The 23673-nt window shown below is 41.7% G+C and overlaps 1 protein-coding gene and 1 pseudogene across 2 annotated transcripts in view; both read left to right on the forward strand.

Moving 5' to 3' along the window:
* Positions 1-23673, forward strand: part of SPSB4 (splA/ryanodine receptor domain and SOCS box containing 4) — a 212697-nt gene that overhangs the window by 17372 nt on the left and 171652 nt on the right. The window contains exon 1 of one of the 2 annotated variants that reach the window (XM_032771729.1): positions 13136-13861. The exons of the other annotated variant lie outside the window; for it this stretch is intronic. The gene's annotated coding sequence lies outside the window, so the exon portion shown is untranslated. Of the gene's footprint in view, positions 1-13135; positions 13862-23673 lie in introns of those variants that run through there. 2 annotated transcript variants of the gene reach the window in all.
* Positions 18795-20700, forward strand: LOC142047232 (uncharacterized; annotated as a pseudogene).

A 23673-nucleotide genomic window follows, 5' to 3' on the forward strand; every position in this document is an offset into this window, starting at 1 on the left:
GACGCGGGCGGGGGGGGGGAGCAGCTGGGGCTGGCGGGCCAGGGCTCTTCCGGTTGGGGGAGGGCTTTTCCTTTTATGGAGGAGGAAGGTTTGGGGCTCCAGCGTGCAGGGGGGTGGGGCCTTGGGTGGAAGGGGCAAGGCCGGGGCCGGCAGACTAGCATCTCCAAAGTGGATTGTTCACCTGTTGCCCATGATCCTGGGAGCTTAGACACTAGATTTATGGCTTTTTACAACAATCTGAAACCCATCCCTTTGCTTCCACTCTCCTCTTCCCCCCCATCCTTTCCTCCCTGTGACTAGAGGGGTGTTTACCTTGAGTGGTCCCTTGAAATGTGTTAACTACTTATTTTAAACAATCTGTTCAAATCTTGTGTTTAGCAGTGACACTTTGAGTTTCTAAGACTGAAAAAGAGCTCTGTGTTAGCTCAAAAGCTTCTCTTTCACCAACAGAAGTTGGTCCAATAAAAGCTACCTCACCCGCTTTGTCTCTCTAAGGAAGAATTAATCATTTAGCCCCAGAGCCTCCAAAGTGTTTAGTCTTCTAAGTGCCTTGGAGGTTCTGGGCCTTTGGCCCGACCATGTAAAGGTCCTGATTTTTTTCTTGCGTATACTAAGTGTCCTTAAGTGCTTACTGGATGGGCCCTATATTTTTGGTAAAGCTTCTCTGAAGCTAAAGCCCAGCTAAATTCTTATAGGCAAGGAGATGTCTTAGGAGCAAATTGTTGGTAAAATTATGAACTCCTAAGAAACATAGGCTGATTTACAGGAAACTCTGGTAGACCCTTAAGTGTGGTGACACAAACAGCACCACTCTATAATTGGGCTTTAAGACTCCAAGGTGGAGAAGATGAGTTACTAGTGAGGAGGTATCTAGCTACACACAGAGGTATGCTATCCAGTTTGAGAGCTGATGCCATGTGTGAAAGGAAATATAGTATGATATAGATTTTGACTATCAAGTTTTTGTGACCCTTTAGCTCAAGCTCTGTATAGCAAAGGGTTCGATGCTGTAGTCCTATATAGTGTTTCCTCTCTTCCTGCATGAGTAAACATTAATACACATGCTCTAAAACTGCTTTCATCTCTGATTCATACAACTTCCTTGCAAAATAGCCTTCAGTGTGCTGACAACATGAACACAGGGTTGTATTTCTTATTCTGCTTTTTGTTCTCATTCAAAGTTCACACACATCCTGGGCATGAGCTCTGCTCTCTTTACTCTTCCTGCTTACTTCGCTGTGGCCTGCTATCCTTGGCTGAACAGCTGCTGCTATTACACCAGCTTTTTCCCCATCTGGGAGGGCAGATGGACTAATCCGTAAACAGCCAGTATTCATTCATAGATCAGTTTCTAGACAGGGCTAAATTGAACAGCTGACAACCTTACCAAAGATTCTGAATGTGTCCATGCTTGGGCTATGTGCCACAAAACCAGACAGGTCTTCCATTCTCTTTCACTACATATAAATGTTGGAACAGTGGAAAAATGTAAACTAAGAAATTGATGATGTGTGGCTAAAGTGCTAAGAACACTTACATTTATTACCTTATTCTTTTGTAACACTTTCTGTAAAACAGTACATGCTTCAAGGACTTCCACTCACTTTTCCTTCCCCTACCAAATAACAACAAAAAATTCTTCCATGGATACAGCACGTACTGTGGCATAGTAAATGTGACATTTGATTTTTGGTTTTGCATCCTCCCATAACCAGGATGAGTGTGAAGGTTAGAGAGCTTTCATTTTTCATGTTCCAAATGAAGTCATGTTGCTTTTCACTAAACATTGTAATTGTGCTTTACTGCTTATACATTTAGTACATACTCAGTGTGTTTAAGTGAATCAAAAAGTTATCTGACATATATTTTCAGACCCTCACAATTTTCTGAAGGGTTTCTTTAAAAAAAAAAAAAAAAAAAAGAGAGAGAGAGAGAGTACAGGGTTTTATTTCTCTATCTTTTTTTTTTTTAATTTCTCACTGACTCTCTACAGTGTACTTGATGCCATCTGACAGAACACACTTTACTGTAAGAAAAACCTTTCCCTGGCAACCTATTTCTTAATAAACTTTAACTAAAACCAGTCATTACATTTTAGGAATAAAAAATGTTTATAGGAATTGTTTTTTCTTATGCCAGTTAAACAGTTTAATTTAGTTATCTATCTCTGCCTTTACAGATCTTGAGTTTCTTTAGGTAAGTCAGTAAGATATATTCACTTTGGCAGTCAATTATGCTAGACCACTTCCTCTACAGCAATATTTTTTTATTTTTCCTTCTTATCAGACCTTACTGGTCCTGCTGTAGACTCTGTCCATTATCCAATGAGTCAAAGTCTGTAACATTTTACAAACAATATTAATGAAGAATCTGTAGGTTACTGGAAATGGGAACTGCAGTTGTGATAGTTCCATAAACAAAATGATACATTTCACTTCAAAACATATGTTGTCACAAGAATGGTAACGAATTTTAATTGAAGGGTAGAATTGCTTTCTTGTATAAATTGGCCTGTGTGTATTGTGTGCTTTTCACCTTTGTTCACCATCTGTCCTGGCTGAAACTGATGTCTGCCATCTGAGGACTGCCTCCTTGATGCTTAGTTCTCTGGTTAGATGCTCATGGCACCCTTAAAAAAAAAAAAATAACTCCACACAACAAAAGATAATAGGGAGTCTTTGTATGGTGCACACTTCTATATCCCCAAGGCGCTTTTGTGTTTGCACCCTTACAGCAGCCTTTTTGTGTGTCCAGACCCCAGATGGTTGCCTGCAGCCACAGGCCTTTTGTAGAAGAATCATACATAAATTGGGTAATGGAAAATAAACTGTATTTACTGGGCTTTTGAAGTAAATGAACATTTCCAAGTTTAACAAACAGGCTCTGAGGCGAAATTGCAAAAATACATATTACTACAAACCTTGGTGAAATATTTAAAGAATTGATAACATTACTTAAAAACTATTTACTGGGTGCACTGAAAAACAAAGGAGTGCAGAATCTGAAGATCGAAGGCAAAAATGTAAAATTATTAGGATAAAAATCAAATATTTATAGCTAGAGGTGGCAAACAATGCAAACGTTCCCATTTTTCAATAAAAACACTTAGGCCATGTTCTTTACTGACAAATATTTGAGTGATGTAGTTGTATTGGAAAAACACTATCAAGAGGCAAATTTCAAAGTTGCAAGGTGCATATTCACAGGAATTTACAATTGCAAATATTCTTGCTGAAAGTCCTTGTGCGCTCTTCCAGTCAGGGAACAGAAGCAGTAAACTGTGGTTTAAGTGAGACTCCTAAGACTCCAGTCTGAAATACTGGCAATCAATCAGAGTTTAAATAATAAGAATTAAAAAAAAAAAATCTGCTCACAAATATTTTGGGACCAAAAGAGTCTAGACATACTGAATAAAGTATTGATGTGGGTTATTTTCTCAACTCTCCAAGATATAATGCTAAAATGGTAAACAGAGTTCTTCTAGTTAAAGAGGTAGTAATTGAGAGAGAATATTATAAAATATAATGGAAGATGAGAGCTTGAAATAATAAAATTACTGCAATATTAATTGACTATCTAATGTTTTGGTGAGGTTGAACAGCTGGAACACGTTGAGTGACAGTGATAGTGTGTCTGTTTTTCTGGATGAATACATCTTTAGTCCTTGGCATTATTAAAGCTCTGTCTTGCAGAAGATCGGATTTTTCCTGAGAAAACTAGGGACTAATCTGGAGTTATCTTTAAGTAGAGAGATTCTGTTTTGCAAGGAAGAAAACCTTGAAGGAGAAATGATTATTTTGGATCTCTATTTCCACCTGCTTGACACTTATATTTAGAAATATAATGGAAGTTATCTGCTAGGGTACATTAAGGAGACCCTGATGAAGCAAAAACCTGTAACTAGTCTGTTACATTCTCTTAAGCTATTTAATAAGATAAAGCGTGGTAGTGTATATATTCTCTAGATTTTCTTAAACAGATAATGTATTTACATTTGGGTGACACTTCTGTCCAAATTAACAGAGTATCATGACAGAATTTGCAATAATAGCTAAATAACTGACTAAATTATTTGTCAGAGGCAGTATAAATGGAAGTGTTCTTGGTTTGAAGCACAAGACAAGTAAGGTGTATGTCTGTGTGTGCATACGTTATAATCTCTATTTCTAAACATAGATGTGACTCCGTGTAAGGGATTGAGGAGTTTCGGGTCATTGTATCCATGTTAAAAAGTGGACACCATAACAGTAACGTGTTACTAACTCCAATCCTAAAGCCTTACTCATGAGGGGACTACACGGGTATGTTTTGTCAGCTCGCTGGCACAATAAATATGTGAAGCAGTAGAAGGTTTATTTAGAAAGGAGAAATGGGCTGTGACTTACTCAGTGTGCTGATGATACCCAGCTGTAAGTCTCTATTGCATACGTTTTGGCATGAGTAGTGGAATGTCCAGATGATCTTAGGCTTGGATGCGAAGTAGCTGGTTTTGAGTCAATCCAGATAAGGCCGAGATAATGTTGATGTGTTGGGCGAAGCACTTGGTTGAGTTGATGAGGATTTTTCTGACTCCACTAACTGAAGGAGAGAAACTATTTTTTGTAACACGGGTGCACAGTGTACTGCACCAGTTAATGTTTTGTATCCTGGGCTGGGCTTAGATGCTCCAGGACTAGTCAAAGGCACTTACACCCATCTTCCCCTGGTAAAAAGAATTTGACTTCATTTCTCAGAGGTTGATCTTGTCATAGTTACCCTTGACTTTGTTAATTTGAGATCAGATTGCTGTAATGCACACTGAAAGCTAGGACAGAATGATTACTTGCTGCATCAGTGAAGTTTCAAGCCAAGAGCAGCGGCGGCTCCAGGCACCAGCGTTCCAAGCATGTGCCTGGGGTGGCAAGCCGCGAGGGGGCACCCTGCCAGTCCCTGCGAGGGCAGCAGTCAGGCAGCCTTTGGCGGTTTGCCTGCGGGAGGTCCCTGGTCCCGCAGATTCAGCAGCGGGTATGGCAAAACCGCTGGACCCGTGGACCTCCCACAGGCATGCTGCTGAATCCGTGGGACCGAGGACCTCCTGCAGGTACGCTGCCGAAGGCAGTCTGCCTGCCGTGCTTGGGGCAGCACAAAAGCTAGAGCCGTCCCTGGCCAAGAGCATATTATACCAAAGCTCCAGGATCTACATTAGCTGTCTAACTTTTCCAGGTGGAATTCATGGCACTGTAGTGCCTTAAAAAGATCTGAATAATTGGGAGACACTTACTTGAAAGGCCACCTCCCCATGCCAGACTGCTGCAGTTGAGGTCAGCAGAGGTATTTGTGCAGAGCTCCCTCATTTAAACAGGAAAGAGCTGCTAACAGATAATTTTCCATGAGAGGGGGTCTTTTGCTTTGGCATTGAGCCCCTAGGGCTTCCGGAACCCAAAATAGTTAGGATAGGCCTTTTAGCATGAATTAGGCTTTCTCGCAGGTATCATTACTGCTGTGGAAGGATTTTTATCTGATTATGTCTTCTGGGGCATATTTGTTTTGTTTACTGATGGAATAGGGCAGCAGTCAATTAAAATATTTATTTGAAAGTTGTTTATTTTGTATAAATCTAAATAAAATAGTCAAGATGACTTTCTTCTGTTGACCATAATGTGTTGGCCTGGCTGCTATTTCCAACTACATTTTGCATGAAGAAAAGACACTATTTTGCATACCAAATCCATAGAGAAATCAGTTTAGTTCTGATAGCTGAAACTGACATAACCTGTGAGACCATGAACTTTGATGAAGATGGGATATACAAAAGGATCTAAAAGACATTTTTTCTCTTACTCATGGCTATTGTATGCAGATATTCTGAGAAACTGGCTGTGTCTATAGGAGGGATAATTGGTTATGATATTGAATATGAACTGTGTATTGGACTTTGGAACCAAGATTTTCAAAAGAGATTAATGATTTTGGGTACCCAATTTAAGACCCCTTAAAGGGGCCTATTTTTAGAAAATACTGAACACCTATCTTTTTAAAATCAGTCTCCTTTAAAATAGCTCAGATTGGTCATGCAAAAGTTGTGGGACCCAATATCAATACCCACTTTTGAGAAGCAGTGTGGAATACCCTTTACATAAGGGTTAAATTATGTGGTCTTGATGGCTGGGGAGCGTGGACCAGTGTATACAGCCTTTCATCTTTATAGCAGTGGTTTGCATTGAATCCAGGGGTATATGGTAGTGAAGCAAAAATGTTACAACTTCTGCACAGTGAAATGAGCAGTTGGTCTCAGTCCAGTTCCTAGTAGCAGTTCATTTAATTTAAAAACCCCCACAACTCAGGCTTTGTCTACACTACACAGCTTTTAGCAACATGGCTGTGTCCCCACAGAAGTGCTGCTAAAAGTCATGCAGTGTAGCCACTGTTTGTCAGCTCTCCTGCTGACAAAAAACTTCCACCCCCAACAAGCATGATTAGCTTTATTGGCAGGAAAGTGCCCCTGCTGACAATGCACTGTTCACACCAGTGCTTGTCGTCGCAAAATTTTTGTCTTTTGGGGGTAGGGGGAGGGGAAGTTAACACCTCTGAAAGGCAAAAGTTTTGTCTTTCAGTTGCCAGTGTAGACATAGCCTCAGGCAGCCTTGTTGGTGATCAGAGAACCAGCAACAAACAACCAGAGACTGAATTCACTGCTATAGGTGGTCCCTTCAGGTCAAGATTTAACAGTAATGTGACACAGCTGTTCCTGTAGATACGTATTTCCTTTCTAAATAAAGGAAGGTTTTTCTCTTCGTCATCTGGAATTTAGTCATTACTAGAGATAAGCAAGAGCATAGAATTTTGTTTTGGATCAAATCTGACAAATTTTTACAGGTCTTTGTGACTTTGTTTCATCTGTTTTTCTCCCATCTGAACCTAGAGTGCCTGAATTTCAAGAATGCTCAATTTATCAAATGCATCTCAACATATCTTTTATTATGTATGGTCATAAACGCTTGGAAACTAGAGCTTTTTCTACACTGGCAAGTGAAAGACAAAAATTTTTGTCATTCAGAGGTGTTAAAAAAACACCCTCCCAAAAGACAAAATTTTGTCAAGGACAAGTGCTGGTGTGTACAGTTCTGCCTGCTGACAAAGCTAATGCTGCTTATTGGGGGTGGAAGATTTTGGTGGCAGGAGAGCTCTCTCCTGCCGACAAACAGTGGCTACACTGCGCACCTTTTAGTGGCACGGCTGTAGTAGCGCAGCCATGTCGCTAAAAGCTGCGTAGTGTAAACGTAGCTTAGGGCTGTGCTACTTTGTATGTTTGGAAGTTGCCTCATACTTTATGGGTGCTACAAGAAACAAGAATGGTTGTGCGGCTATATGAGGGATGGTTTAAAAAAAAAAACACATTTAGTAAAGTGTATATGAAATTGCCAAATTTGGTCCATATCCAAATTTACCATCATTTTTAAAAATTGCAGCCTAAAATGGTTTCTGCACTGATGTGATTGTTCTCCATTTTATGTATAAAATATAGCAAATGCCATATTTTTTTTAAAAAAATGGTAAAGGTGCAGCAAATAGCACTTTTGAAGGGTGGCCACTTTCATTATTTAATTGTTAATGTATTTGTATAATAGAGTTTGCTGAAAAAAAGGCATTCTGATTTTTGAGAGGGTGGTGTAACTTCCTGATCTGGCTCCCTGTGTAATGGGACTTCTTTTAATACTACCCTTCTTAGTTTTACAGTAAAGTATTTAATTTTTAAAATATCATGTCTTTGGTAAGCTGTTCATTATTTTTCATTGAGAGGTTCATTGTATAGGAGGGTATAAACCAAAGATTTTATTAGATGACCAAATCTTGCTAAAATAACCTGTAAAATGAGATGTACAAAAGAACTTGCAAATAGTTGTGCACACGCTTAACTTGACTAGTGTGAGTAGTCCCGTTGATCTTAAGACCTGCATAAGTGTTTGCAGGATCTGGGCCTTAAAAGGTATAATGAGCAACCATGAGAGGAAGGATGATGATCCAGTGGTAGGGCACCACTAGCTTCACACTTCACACCTCGTTTCAAGTCTCTGCTGTGGCCCAAACTTCTGTGCGACTGTGGGTAAGTCATTTAGGCCCAGATCCTCCAAGGTATTGAGGCTCCTCATTTCCATTCAGTGCCTTCACTGAACCACACTGGCTCCTGATGCATGTACTTAAGTGTAGTCCTGATTATTTTCAACTAGGAACTTGAAATGGCCACTCTCAAGCCCTGATGGAGTCTTATGATGTTGTCAACATGAAACCCACACACTTAGTGATGGGAGGTGGGTGTCAAATTTCACACGAGCAAGGAATCTCAACAAACTTTATGGTTATAGGGTGAGGGGGAGGTCGCTGAAGTTCTGTGTCATCTTATCCTCTCTATAGTAGCAGTCAAGTTTAATCTATATTGGCTTTTGCAATTAGGTATTTCTTTCAATATATTATAATTTCCTCATGCTTATTTACTCATCATTGAATGCAGTTGCCAACGTTCATTTCTCTTAGATGGCTGTCTTGCAATTTTGACAGGCCTTAGTGATGTCTCATTTGGGAGATAGAAAAGATTTTCTATATGGTCATCTAATAAAATTACTATTTCCTAGTGTATATTTTTGTTAAACCTTCCTTTTTAGATGCCACGATTACACCTTTATTCTGGGAGGAAAAATTCTCAGGATCATTTCCTGATCAACCTCAGTGAATAATTATTTAAAGCTTTGGGTTTTTTGAGCTTTTTTGGTGTGCAGTTCCAAACATCTCTACCACAGGCTGAATCACTGTTGAATTATGCTACATAGAGAGTGTGCGCAATGAAATTGCACAGCTTTAGTGCGCAGTTACTGTCCTGTACTGACCATGACCAGCTAACACATTTCCAAACACAACTTGCTATATCTACACAAGGTGCACATTCCTGTTTAAAATTCTTAGTTAAAACATGACCTCCTCCCCCCGCAAGTCAGAGACCTAGGCAAAAGGGTCTATCATTTCTATCCAAATACAAACAGTATGTGTCAGTCCTCAGCAACCAGTATAGGCAATAGCACCACTTTCTATACACTCAAGTAAAACTCCATTTTGCATGTGCATTGTATTGGCCAAATCTCCCTGCTCCCTGATTGCTTTCAGCTGTTTGAGTTTCAGGCCTAAGTACCCAAGAATATCTGGGAAGATAAAAGGGAAGAAGTTGTTGAGTTGCAAAATTTCTCTTTAATCTTCCATTGCAGATTTTTTTTTTTTTTTTTTTTTATAATAGAACCTACAATTCTTAATTAGGATCCGGGGTCCATTGTTTTAGTCACATTACAAATGTAGTAGTAGACATGGTCTCTGCATGGAAGAACATATGATCTAAGAGAACAGGTAACAAATCTATCCTACAAGATAATACTGATTGTGAAAGGGCTTATCCTCAGAAAAATAACAGCCCGCCCAGTTTAAGGCTGAGAAGAGGAAAGGATGGAGCACAGAATGTATTTTCTTCTCAAACTAGAGAAGTTAAATTTGAATACAGTGACTGGCCTACCAGTAGAGATCAAGAGAGACAGATTCTCAGAGGTATTTAGGCTACTACCTTGCTTTGATTTCAATGGAATTTAGGAGCCTAAATACCTTTGAGGATCTGGGCCAGAAAACCTTCATCTCAGGGTAGTAGCATGCCTCGCAAAGGCCTGTTGCTGGTTTTAGAGTGGGAAGCAATGGAATTATTTACCCAAACTTTTTCAAACCTTGAAGAAAGTTAAATTTCTGATTGGTTTTTATATTTTCTGTTTCCTTCATCTCTAGTGGTTACCTAAGTGGTGGAAAGAGAGATTTTGGAAGAGGGGGAGATACAGCTTAGTATAACTCTCACTGTACGCTTTTTAAAAAACTTTTGTGGGAGTTCCAGAACATTGGTTCCAAGGCTGTTCCTCTATCCCACAGAGTACATTGCAACTGTTTCACAATTCCCCCGTTTATGGTGTAAATCATCTCCAGAATAAGATTTCTGGATTGTCACTGTGTGTTACTCTGAAGCCTAGAATGTCTGAGTCCGTGTGAAGCGACGGAAACAGCTACAAGCAAGGGTGAGAGATCTTTTTGTGCAGAATATCCCCAGGTTCAGTCATTGCTGGGGTCTGCAGTCTGTCACTGTCCAAGTTTTAAGTTCTCAGCCATTTTCACTTAATGAATTATACCTGTGTGACAACAATGTACATGTCAATGCCATTGTATTATGAGAGGTGACTCAACCAATTACCACCCTTACTATACAGCTAATTTTCATGTAATCATTTAATTGGTTGTATGATAGAGACTACGTAAATGGTAGATTACTGGCTGAATTGTCACACCCTTCCCACAACATGGACTTTCACTAATTTTTTACTAATACTGGTGCTAGGAATGTCCCAGTGAAATCTATCAAACACCAGCTGACATAAATAAGAAAGGTACCCCTCCAGTCTCTACAATTTTGAGTGTTGAGGTTTGTTTTCTATCATTTATCGCTACTTTCCTAAATACAGCAAAGTGGCACCTTATAGACTAGCAGACGTTTTGGAGCATGAGTTTTCGTGGGTGAATACCCACTTCGTCAGATGAATGTAGTGGAAATTTCCAGGGGCAGGTATATGTATGCAAGCAAGAAGCAGGCTAGAGATAACGAGGTTAGTTCAATCAGGGAGGATGAGGCCCTCTTCTAGCAGCTGAGGTGTGAAAACTAAGGGAGGAGAAACTGGTTTTGTAGTTGGCAAGCCATTCACAGTCTTTGTTTAATCCTGAGCTGATGGTGTCAAATTTGCAGATGAACTGAAGCTCAGCAGTTTCTCTTTGAAGTCTGGTCCTGAAGATTTTTTGCTGCAGGATGGCCACCTTAAGGTCTGCTATAGTGTGGCCAGGGAGGTTGAAGTGCTCTCCTACAGGTTTTTGTATATTGCCATTCCTGATATCTGATTTGTGTCCATTTATCCTTTTCCGTAGTGACTGTCCAGTTTGGCCGATGTACATAGCAGAGGGGCATTGCTGGCATATGATAGCATATATTACATTGGTGGATGTGCAGGTGAATGAACCGGTGATGGTGTGGCTGATCTGGTATCACTGCAAAACACACTGGGAGAGTTATTTTAAAATATCCGTTTATTTAAAATGGAACAGCCTTAAATGCAACTGGACAAAATGTTATGGAAAACTCACATTCATGCAAGTCAAATTACTAACCCAAATGATTTTATAACTGACAAAGTGAAGTTTACAACATGAACACTGATTTTTAAAGAGAGTAGCAAGCTCTTCAATCAGCAGAATATTCAACTGTTTGCATGTGCAGAATTTGCACCCCTGCTGCCCTGAAACATCCTTTCAGAGGAGTAGTTTGGTAGTTAAGTGGTCCAGTCTAGGCTTTAAAGTTTAACACTCGGTTCAGATGAAAGTGAAAATTCACACTTCTTACTGCTTTTGTTTCAGATTGACTGGAGATTCCAGTAGAAAAAAATGCATTAGTTTACATTGGGAAGGCTGTCACCACCAGTAGGGTTAAGAATGTCACTTTAAAAAAAGAGAAAGAAAAGAAAAGAAAAAGGAAGCTTAGATCCAAGGGAATACAGCAAAATCCACAAAAAGACCATATGTCCTGACCCCTTTGAATTTCTATTGTCCCGGCACACAGGGAAGAATTCTTTGAAACGTTAAGATGTGTATTATTTCAAAGACTTTTTTTTTCCTGTATCTGAGGGTTCCTTAGTCCATCACCTGGTCTTGAGGTGACAAATGTCTGGATAATAGTAGTGAAGTCCGCATCTGAAAGAAAAGGTTTCAACTTGCTAGTCAAGCACAACTGTGAAGAAAAAAGCACATATGCAAATTCTTGAATGGGGTTTTGAATTAAAGCCATTATTAGCATCACAAAACATTGGGTTTCATTTTAACTAAATAATGGAATTAATATAAACAGTGTTTGGGGGGCGGGGGAAAGACCCAGATCTCACACTGTGATTTGCACATGAACAGTAGTGGATTCTAAGTCAGTGATACAGTTTGCTTGAACAGATCACAGTGCAGGATTGGGGCCACTTTTAGGAGGAGTTTGTTTATTTAGCATAAAAAAATGTGCTGGGAGCTATATAGGCCTATGCAAAGACCGGTCTCTCTTTCAACAGCTTAAAACCTGAAGCCACGATCCTACAAAAGTGTACATAGCACATGTACTTAACTTTACCCCGTGCGAATAATTCCTTTTGATTTTCATGGGACTGCTTACCAGTAAAGCTAAGTGACTTTGTCTTTCCAGGATCATGGCTTAATCAGGCCACTTACAAAGAGGGTGGGGTGTAAGGATGGATAGATTTGCAAGCTTTCCCTCTTGTTCCTACTCTTTCTTACACACCACACCAAAACATTGGTAGGGTGATTTTTCAGAGGCACTGGAGCAACCTTAGCTTCCATTGACTTTTGCGGTAGCATTGGCAAGGGGCGCTCAGACCTCTAAAGTTCATATCAACAATGTGTTCTGATACAGGCAGGCTGTGTGTGTATGTTTAAACAAACAGAAATCTTCAGGTGCCAAAGGAGAAGTTATACACAGGGGCACTGGAACAATTTTTATAGTGGGAGTGCTGCTGCAGGTGGAAAACATTTATTTGATGTTTGTTATTACCAGGGCTTAAATTTGTAATGATTATTTCCTGGAGCCCTCTCCCATCCAGGGGGGAGCGGGTTCCCTGGGGTTCAGGGCTTCCGCCTCGCAGGTCGGGGAGGGAGGTGTGCTAGGGCTCAGAGCTTCAGCCCTGTGTAGTGCCTCCTGTGGGGCTGAGGCCCAGCCCACAGGTTTGTTTGAAAATATTTTGGGGTGCTCTATTCCCATGGGTTCTGGCTGAATTTAAGCCCTGGTTGTTACTACTTAAAGATAGGGGGTGCAACAGCACCCCTAATTCCAGCACCACTGGTTGCACATGAGGATCCCATGTATCCTTTGTGACCCAAGGGGTTAAATAATGCAATGCTGGGCTGGCTCAGTGAACTAAGAGTGCTCTTGGTGAGCTCTAGCCAGAGATGCACAGGAAAGCGTGCGAGGAATTGCAGTTTGTGCAATAGCAAGGGGGGGCTCTGTTACCCAGTTGGTAGGCTCCGGCTTGTGTGCGTTTCGGCGTCTGTGTGGTAATGCTGATGTTGGGGGAAGGGGCGTCACCATCTGTTCTTAATTCCCTGGTCATTGGATTAGTAGCCCTTAGTGATGAGATCAGCAGGATCAGCTTTCCCGATGGGGCACTGCACTCGCTTGAGCTGCAGGCTCTTCCCATCTGGGCTGTCTCTCTGGAGGGGAGACAGAATGAGGAATCCGAGGCATGAAGTAAATTAGCCTTTGAAGGAGCAACAAAACCAGGTCTGCAAAAGGCAGGAGGACGGTGTTCAGAGGCCAGTTTTCTTCTGTGGGGAGTGACGGTACCTTTTCTGCGGGAACAGTTGTGAAGTGTTTCCTGGCTATGCTGGGTTGCTTCGATTTTCTATTACAAGCTTGTATCCCACTGAGTAAGGAAGTGTTTTTTCCCCTGTCTTTCCGCTGGCTTGTATGTTTGGAGCCCCAGCACACACCACACAGATGTGGCTCTCTAACACTTCGTTAAGCAGCCTTCGACAATATCTTTGCTTTTAAACCTGCCTCTTCGGGAGGATTTGCTCGTGCTAAACTACAGCTGCCAGAGTTTGGAAGCTTAGCTCGGTTGCCGTTCAAGAGGAAAATATTGTTTAAGGAAATACTTTTGCGAGTCACAGCTCTCTTTTCTGTTTTGTTTGTTTACTTGTGGTTCGACCTTTCCTTCTGGAGTTTTGTATTCCCATAACGGACCAGCCGAAGAGGTGCTTTAGTATTTTTATGGTAAGTCATCGAAAGGTGAATGTTTTCCACTGACTACGAATGTTGTTTTATTCCGTGATATGTTTAGTGATGTACGTTTTTGAAGCAGTGGCTACAAGTTTAGAAACTAATATTTACAAAGGAGCAACAACAAACCCCTGTATCTGTGGTTGAAATAATAGTAATACACATTCTTCTGCCTTTCAGAAATGCTAGTAAAATTCATGTTTAATTGTGGTCTTGATTTTCACAACAACAGAAAATGTGAAAAACAAAAAAAACTCCATAAATTTATGCTGCTTGGCTGTGAATTTAGATGGTGGTGGTGCTCAAACAATCCCAGATTAAACAAAAATCTGTTTATAGGGCAGATTGTGATCAGTGCAATATTTTTAGACATTTAAAAATGACTTTTAGAAGCAGAAGAGGAGACTTCAGCTGAGCTACTTTTAATATTTCAAATTTTTCTAAGTCTCTTTGGCAAAAGTAACACAAGTTATAATTTTGTCAGTAACCAAACCCAAGTTTTTATGCTGTGTGAGTTCCAGTGAAGAAATGTATTCAATCTGTTTGCCCTGTTGCTACTTTTAAAAACTTCTGGCAAGGATGTTCTTCGAAATTGGTCTGATCCTCATTTGGAATAGTAATACTTTTTGAAACCATAAAAGCCGTTTGAATAATGTGCCACACTGTTTCCTATTGAATTCCTGAAGCGTAGAATCCCATTCCTTCTGGAGGAGGAACGTTCTAGTTTAAAATCAGTAGGTAAAGTTGATGTGACATTTGGCGTGTTAGTTTATTTTTTTCTCCCTTGTATACTTCACAAAATACATTACACATTGCTATGGGGTGAGAAGCGTCTGGACGTGATCAGTTATTACTTTGGTTACCAATTTGATATTGGTTGCAGCCCAGAGTGCTAGTAAAAACCAATTTTTCACAATGCTTCTATTGCACTTGGTGACAGAAATTATCCATAACAAGATAACACCACATTGTGAAAAGTTTATCCTTAGAAAAATAACATCCCCCCCTAAGAGCTATTCCTAAGCTTGCAACTAATGTTTGTTTGGTTTGTGCTGTGCATGTCAAGCCACCTTGCATTTTTATTGTCCTTTCTGTAACAAAAGCAGCCTGTCAGGAACATGAGTTGCAGTTAGATTTATTTTGTGCTGATAGAATAAAGCCAAACGTGAATTCATTTTTAAAAAAACTATGGGGCAATGGTTTTATAACATGTACAGTGGTATTATTAACAGAAGTGTGTTTTCATAGCAAAAGCACAAAACTGGGAGGTGGGGGACCTGGCTTATATATGCTTGTCTCTGCCATTGATTTGTTGTGTGACCTTGGGCAACCTCTCTGCCTCAATTTCTCCATCTGCATGTCCCTACATCACAGTGGGGCTAATGCTTAATTTATTAATACCTTTGAAGCACTTGAAGGTCTTCAGATGGATTGTACTGTAAGTACCTTTATACATTGCAAGCTTGTGAAACTAAGAGCTGAACTTCTGCATTTACCTGTTTAGAGGCATCTAGGAACAATAGTTTGGCAGCTCCCATCCCTAATGCATGTTTTCCTGACCTTATTTCTTCTTTCTTTGCAGACTGCACTTAAATTCATCTATCAGTCTTCTTGCTCAGTATTCCTCAGTGTTTTGGTGTGAACAGTGATATGAGGTTCCCTTTTGGGAAATAAATTTTATAATAGTCATGCTGAGATCACTTGCACAGAGGTGCCCAAATGAAGATACAGCACTAACCTAAGACATATACACTGACTAGAGCAGCCGAAAATTGCTAATTTTTGTTGAGGCTGTTATGACTGTCCTTTATGATTTCATAAAAAGAACATGAGTACTTGTGGCACCTTAGAGACTAAGAAATTTATTTCAGCATAAGCTTTCGTGGGCTACAGGCCTCTTCTTTGGATGCATGGAATGGAACATATGTTGAGGAGATATATATCCACACATACAGAGAGCATGAAAAGGTGGGAGTTGCCCTACCAACTCAAAGAGGCCAATTAAGTAAGGGGAAAAAAAACTTTTGAAGTGATAATCAAGATAGCCCAGTACAGACAGTTTGATAAGAAGTGTGAGAATATTTACAAGGGGAAATAGATTCAATGTTTGTAATGAACAGGAGTACTTGTGGCACTTTAGAGACTAACAAATTTATTTCAGCATGAGCTTTCGTGAGCTACACAGCTCGCTTCTTCGGATGCATAGAATGGAAGACACAGACAGGAGATATTTATACATACAGAGAACATGAAAAGGTGGAAGTATGCATACCAACAGGAAGAGTCTAATCAATTGAGATGAGCTATCATCAGCAGGAGAAATTTTTTTGAAATATACATTAAGATGAACTAATTAAAGGTTGGAGGAAACTTAACATAGAGAAATAGATTCAATTAGTGTAATGACCCAACCAATGCCAGTCTCTGTTTAGGCCTGATTAATGGTATCTAATTGCATATTAATTCTGAGTTTCAGCCGTCTCCTTTGGAGTTGTTTTCGAAGTTTTATTGTTTTTGTTGCAAAAACTGCCGACCTATCAAGTCTGTCAGTGAATGGTTAGAGAGGTTGATAGTTGTCTCCCACTGGTTTTGAATGTTAGATTCCTGAATGTTCAGATTTGTGACCAATTTTATTCTTTTGCAATAGAGACTATCCGATTATGGTCAATGTAACATAGCAAGAGGGCAGCGTGCAAATGATGCGCATATATTCATGTGTAGAGTTCAGCTGACCGCAGCTGATGGCGTGGTATTGATTAGGTCTATGATGATGTCGCTTGAATCGATTACATGACAGAGCGCATCAGGCTTGTGTAGCAAATAAGTTCCTAGAGTTAGTGTTTATGTTGTAATGGTGTGCTGGATTCTCATGTACTTGCTTCAAAGGTTGGGAGCGGCTTTAATGAGACCTGCCTGTCTCCAAGATCTTGAGAGTGAAGGGATACTTGAAGGATAGGTGTAGACTCTGATGATGCACTGGAGAGTTTTAGTTTGGGCTGTAGATGAATGGCTATGGTGTTCTGTTTGTTTCTTTGTTGGGCCTTCCTGTATAGGTGGCTTCGGGACTCTTCTGCTCTCTGTCAGCTGTTTTTCACTTCACAGGATGGGGTATTTAGTTTAAGAATGCCTTGATAGAGACTTGTATGTGTTATCTTCTGTCTGAGTGATTGAGCATAGTACAGTTGTATCTTAGAGCTTGGCTGGTAATAGATGGATCTATTGTTGTTTCCTGGATGAAGCTGGAGCATGTAAGTAGTAGCTTAAGGCGTAGTTTCTGGTATAGGATTAAGTGTTTATGTGGCATTGCTTATTAGCATAGTAAGTTCTAGGAATGGACCGCTTCTTTCGGGATTGGTCTAGCTGGTTGGAATTGGGATGGAAATTGTTAAAAATATGTGAAATTCTCAAGGAGTGGCTGCCTTTTTCTATGAATCCAGGATGAAAATGTCATCAATGTAAGCGCAACAGAGTAGGGGCATTAGGAACGAGACTAAGGAGCGTTCTAATGTCCAGCCATAGAAGATGCTTGGCATATACTGGGGCCATGCCCAGTACTCAAGCAGTGCACTGACTGAAGGTATATATTGTCCCAAATGTGAAATAGTTGTGGGTGAGGACAAAGTCACAAAGTTCAGCCACCAGGTTAGCCGTGATATTATCGGGGATACTATTCCTGATGGCTAGTAGTCCTAGGTGAACAGAACCCCAGACCAGCAGCGGGCTGAGCGGGCCGGCAGCGTAAGATCAACATTTTAATTTTATTTTAAATGAAGCTTCTTAAACATTTTGAAAACCCTGTTTATTTTACAATACAACACTAGTTTAGTTATATAATATATAGACTTAGAGAGAGAGAGAGACCTTCTAAAAAATGTTAAAATGTATTACCGGCACACGAAATCTTAAATTAGAGTGAATAAATGAAGACTTGGCACACGGCTTCTGAAAGGTTGCCGACCCCTGGGCTAGGGACACCATTCCTTACCCATTCTGGCTAATACTCATTAATGGACTTAACCACAATGAATTTATCTAGTTCTCCTTTAAACCCTGTTATAGTCCTAGTCTTCACAACCTCCTCAGGCAAGGAGTTCAACAGGTTGACTGTGCTCTGTGTGAATAACTTCCTATTTTGTTTTAAATCTGATGCCCATTAATTTTGTTTGGTGGCCCCTAGTTCTTATAATATAGGAACAAGTAAATAACTTTTCTTTATTCACTTTTTCCACACCACTCATGATTTTATATACCTCTATCACATCCCCACTTAGTCTCCTTTTTTCCAAGCTGAAAAGTCCTAGCCTCTTCAATTTTTCCTCATATGGAACCCATTCTAAACCCCTAATCATTTTAGTTGCCCTTCTCTGAACCTTTTCTAATGAGAGAACGACGACAACAACGGGCAGGTTTTCCCAATTTTAAAGTTTTAGCCCTCTCATTGGCTCTTATGATCAGATGCTCCCCCCCCCTTTTTTTTGGTACCTTTACAGGTAAAGCAAGTACAGAACCGTTACCAAGAGGCATTTTACAGCTAGCTGAGTGTCCATAAAAAGGAGCTCTTCCCCTACCCTCCATTTATCACACGTTCCTTAGTCCTGGTCTACACTATGCGTTTAGGTCAAATTTAGCAGTGCTAAATTGAATTAAGCCTGCACATGTCCACACAATGAAGCCATTTACTTCGACATAAAGGGCTCTTAAAATCAATTTCTGTACTCCTCCCTGGCGAGGGGAGTAGCACCTAAATCGACATTGCCAGTTCAAATTAGGGTTAGTGTGGATGCAATTCAACGGTATTGTCCTCTGGGCGCTATCCCACAGTGCACCATTGTGACCGCTCTGGACAGCAATCTGAACTCGTAGGTACTGGCCAGGTAGACAGGAAAAGCCCCGGGAACTTTTGAATTTCATTTCCTGTTTGTCCAGCATGGAGAGCTGATCAGCACAGATAACCATGCAGTCTGAGAATTGAAAAAGAGCTCCAGCATGGACTGTATGGGAGATACTTGATCTGATCGCTGTATGGGGAGAGGATTCCTTGCTAGCAGAAATACGTTCCAAAAGATGAAATGCCAAAACATTTGAAAAAGTCTCCAGGGGCATGATGGAGAGAGGATCCAATAGGGATTCACTACAGTGCTGTGTGAAAGTTAAGGAGCTCAGGCGAGTGTACCAGAAAACCAAAGTAGCAAATGGACTGTCTGGTGCAGAGCTGCAGACATGCTGCTTCTATGCTGAGCTGCATACAATTCTAGGGGGCGCCGCCACTACTACCTCATCCCTGTGCATGGACTTGGATGATGGGGTACTCTCAGTCCCCATGCCTGAAGATTTTGTGGACGGGGAAGATGAGGAGGAGGAGGAGGAGGACAACGACGACAAGGTTGAGAAGAGCACACAGCACACCATTCTCCCCAACAGCCAGGATCTTTTTCTCAGCTTGACGAAAGTAGCCTTCCAACCATCCCAAGGTGGTATCCCAGACCATGAAGCCATGGAAGGGACCTCTGGTGAGTGTACCTTTTGGAAATATTACACATGGTTTAAAAGCAAGCTTTTTTTTAATGATTAATTTACCCTGAGGACTTGGGATGCATTCGCAGCCAGTACAGCTACTGGAAAAGTCTGTTAACGTGTCTGGGGATGGAGTGGAAATCCTCCAGGGACATCTCCTTGAAGCTTTCCTGGAGGTACTCCAAAAGCCTTTGCGGAAGGTTTCTGGGCAGTGCAGCCTTATTCCGTCCTCCAGTGTAGGACACTTTACCACGGCATGCTAGTAGCAAGTAATCTGGTATCATTGCATGGCAGCATATGGTCCCGGTGTTTACTAGCATTCAAGTAACATCCGTTCTTTATCTCGCTGTGTTATCCTCAGGAGAGTGATATTGTTCATGGTAACCTGGTTGAAGTACAGGAATTTTAATTAAGGAGACAGAGGTGGCCATTCCTATGAGGTTGTTTGCCTGTGGCTGAAAAGAAATCCTTCCCTGCAGTTAGCCAAGCGGGGGGGAGCATTGGTGCTGAGCTGTTTGCGTTTGGCTAGCAGGGATCTTCCCTGATACCAGCCTTGCAGTGGGGGAAGGGGTAAAGTAATCATCCCAGAGAATTAGATGGGAGGGGTTAGTTTGGTTTCTGCTGCTGCACGTTAACATGAAAACCGCAGCACTCAATGGGCTTTTCTTGGTATGTGGGAAAGGAGGGCACTGCTTTTATGAAGGCTGCAGAAGCCAAAAGACAATGGCTTACCATGGCCGCATGCAAGCTGAATTCTGTTGCCTGGCCCTGCATCTTTGATCTCTAACACCAAAGCCGCAGGGGCTCAATATTAAGATGCAAAATGCGACCTTGTACCAAAATCACATGTGCTATGTAATGTGAATAGTGTTGCTCACTGTGAAAGAGAACACATTGTTCTGTAAAATGTATCTTTTAAAATACTACTTTCCCGTTTTTTCCTCCCACAGCTGCAAATTTTTCAAGCCTCTCTCCTCCATCCTGAAGGCTATCTAAGATAAGGTGGCGAAAAAAACGCACGTGAGATGACATTTTCTCTGGAATCATGCAATCGACCCACAGTGAAAGAGTTCATTTGAATGAGTGGAAGGACACAGTATCACAGTACAGGAAAGCAGCCAGCCAACGTGAGGCCAAGAGGGATGAACATGAGGACAGGAGGGACGCTCAACATGAGAAGTGGCGGCAGGAAGATCAGAGGAGGCAGGATGCAACACTGCAGCTACTGCGGGATCAAACGGATGTGCTCCGGTGTCTGGTGGAGCTTCAGGAACGGCAGCAGGGTCACAGAGTGCCGCTGCATTCCCTGTAAAACCACCCTCCCCATGTTCCATAGCCTCTTCACCCAGATGGCCAAGAATGCAGGAGTGGGGGGAAGAGACTTCATGCACCCTCCCATTCTATCCCAGTGGACAGCCCATGCAAAAGGCTGTCATTCAACAAGTTTTAAAGTGGCCTTTTCCTTCCGTCCCGCTTCCCATACCTCACCAGGACTACCTTGTCAGTTCTCTCCCTATTTTTATAATCAATTAATAAAGAATACATGGTTTTAAGCAATAGTGACTTTATTTCCTTTGAAAGCAAGCTGTGAACGAAGGGTGGAGGGTGGGTGGGCTTACAGAGAATGAGTCAATGAAGAGGGCAGGTTTTCATCAAGGAGAAACAAACAGAATTTTCACACCATAGCCTGGCCAGTCATGAAACTGGTTTCTAAAGCTTCCCTGATGTGTAGCGCTTCCTGTTGTGCTCTTCTAACTGCCCTGGTGTCTGGCTGTGCGTAATCAGCGGCCAGGTGACTTGCCTCAGCCTCCCACCCTGCCATAAATGTCTCCCCCTTACTCTTACAGAGATTGTGGAGCACACAGCAAGCAGCAATAACAATGGGAATATTGGTTTGGCTGAGGTCTGAGCGAGTCAGGAAAGTGCGCCAGTGACCCTTTAAAGGTCCAAATGCACATTCTACCACCATTCTGCACTTGCTTAGCCTGTAATTGAACAGCTCATGACTACTGTCCAGGCTACCTGTGTATGGCTTCATGAGCCATGGCATTAAGGGATAGGCTGGGTCCCCAAGGATAACTATAAGCATTTCAACATTCCCAACAGTTATTTTGTTGTCTGGAAAGTAAATCCCTTGCTGCAACCGTTTAAACAGATTAGTGTTCCTGAAGACATATGCGTCATGAACCCTTCCCGGCCATCCCATGCTGATGTTGGTGAAATGTCCCTTGTGATCCACCAGCACCACTGAAAAGTACCCCTTGTGGTTCATGTATGGGCTGCCCTGGTGCTCCGGTGCCAAGATAGGGATATGGGTTCCATCTGTTGCCCCACCACAGTTAGGAAATCCCATTGCAGCAAAGCCATCCACTATGACCTGCACATGTCCCAGAATCACTACCTTTGGTAGCAGCAGCTCAGTGATTGTTTTGGCTACTTGCATCACGGCAGCCCCCACAGTAGTTTTGCCCACTCCAAACTGATTCCCGACTAACCAGTAGCTGTCTAGCATTGCAAGCTTCCACAGGGCTATCACCACTCCCCTCTCAACTGTGAGGGCTGCTCTCATCTTGGTATTCTGGCGCTTCGGGGCAACGGAAAGCAAGTCACAAACTTCCATGAAAGTGTCCCTATGCATCCAAAAGTTTTGTAGCCACCGGGAATCGTCCCACACCTGCAACACTATGCGGTCTCACCGGGCCCAGAATCAGCGTTCCATGGCATGAACCTACCACATATAACACCATGATCTCCAAAGTGCCGGGGACCACAGTTTGAGAGACTTCTGTATCCATATCTTCATCACTCTCGTCGCTGCACTGCCGCCTCCTCCTCATCTGGTTTTGCAGGTTCTGGTTCAGCATAAACTGCATGATAATGCACGAGGTGTTTACAATGTTCATGACTGCTGCGTTGAGCTGAGTGGGCTCCATGCTTGCCATGGTATGGTGTCTGCACAGGTAACCTAGGAAAAAAGGCACGAAACAGTTGTCTGCTGTTGCTTTTTTGCCCCATCAGGCATTGGGATCTCAACCCAGAATTCCAATGGGCGGGGGAGACTGTGAAAACTATGGGATAGCTACCCACAGTGCAACACTCTGGAAGTCGACGCTAGCCTCAGTGCTGNGGGGGAGACTGAGGGAACTATGGGATAGCTACCCACAGTGCAATGCTCCAGAAGTCGACACTAGCCTCAGTACTATGGATGCACGCGGCTGAATTAATGTGCTTAGTATGGCCGCATGCACTTGACTCTATATAATCTGTTTCCAAAAATCGATTTCTGTAAAATCGGAATAATCTCTTAATAATAATCTCAGAGACCTTCTCCCACCGACACAGTTACCATCTCTTGGGGAAGTGAGTTAACTAAGCCTGCTGAAGAGCTTTCTCTCATCAGCTCTTAGAGCATCTTCATTCATGCACTGCAGCAGTGCTGTGCTCATGCAGCATGTTAACTTTACAAATGCCCTAAACAACGTGGGTAGTATTTTCAGAAGTGCTTAGCATTGGCCAAACTGCTCCTGTAGAAATGAATGGGAATTGAGCCCTTTTGAAATTCTCACCCTTCTTGTTTTGCTCTCTCTGCGTACTGGAAAATGGGACTTTCTACTTCTGTGTCTTTCTTTTTCATCCCAGCTCCCTTTTTGTTCCTCTCATCTTCCCTTCCCACCTTGCTCAGTTCGATTGGGCAAGAGACTGGAGTGCAGATCCTGCTCATGCTCCAAATGTGAGACGGTGAGGATTCTTCATAGGAGGTCTGTGGTGATGAATTTGGTGGTGGTGTTCTGCAAAATGCAAGAGATCACAGCCGTGGATTTGGGATTTCTCACAAACTGAGCATAAAAAGCAAGTTGTGGTGAGATGTAAAATCCACTTTGAAAATACACTAAGCACAGCTTGGATTCACTAGCAAAGCTAGTATTTCAGAACTGTAGAGTGAACTCTTTAGCAGAGCCAATATTGTGGGCTTTTTAATAAATATTTCCAAAAAGCTATTCAAAGCTCTCCTGTCCTACTAAAAATAAAATAAAAACTGGTAACTCTTGTGTATTTAATGGACCAAATCATCCTTTTGCGTAGTCTAAGTAAAACCTTCAGGAAGTGACATTGGGGAGGAAATCTCTGTGAAGATTCCCCCCACACACATTGTTCTGGCAGAAGGATGGTGCTTGTAGAAAAGGATACAGGTCATGTCCTCAAACCTTGGGGATCTATACAAGCCTAGGGGACTCTGTGCAGAGACATTGGGTGGGATTCACAGGGAACTTAAGTGCCTCACTGCTACTGGA

This window comes from Chelonoidis abingdonii, chromosome 8 (assembly GCF_003597395.2).
Source record: "Chelonoidis abingdonii isolate Lonesome George chromosome 8, CheloAbing_2.0, whole genome shotgun sequence".
NCBI classification, from domain to species: Eukaryota; Metazoa; Chordata; order Testudines; family Testudinidae; genus Chelonoidis; species Chelonoidis abingdonii.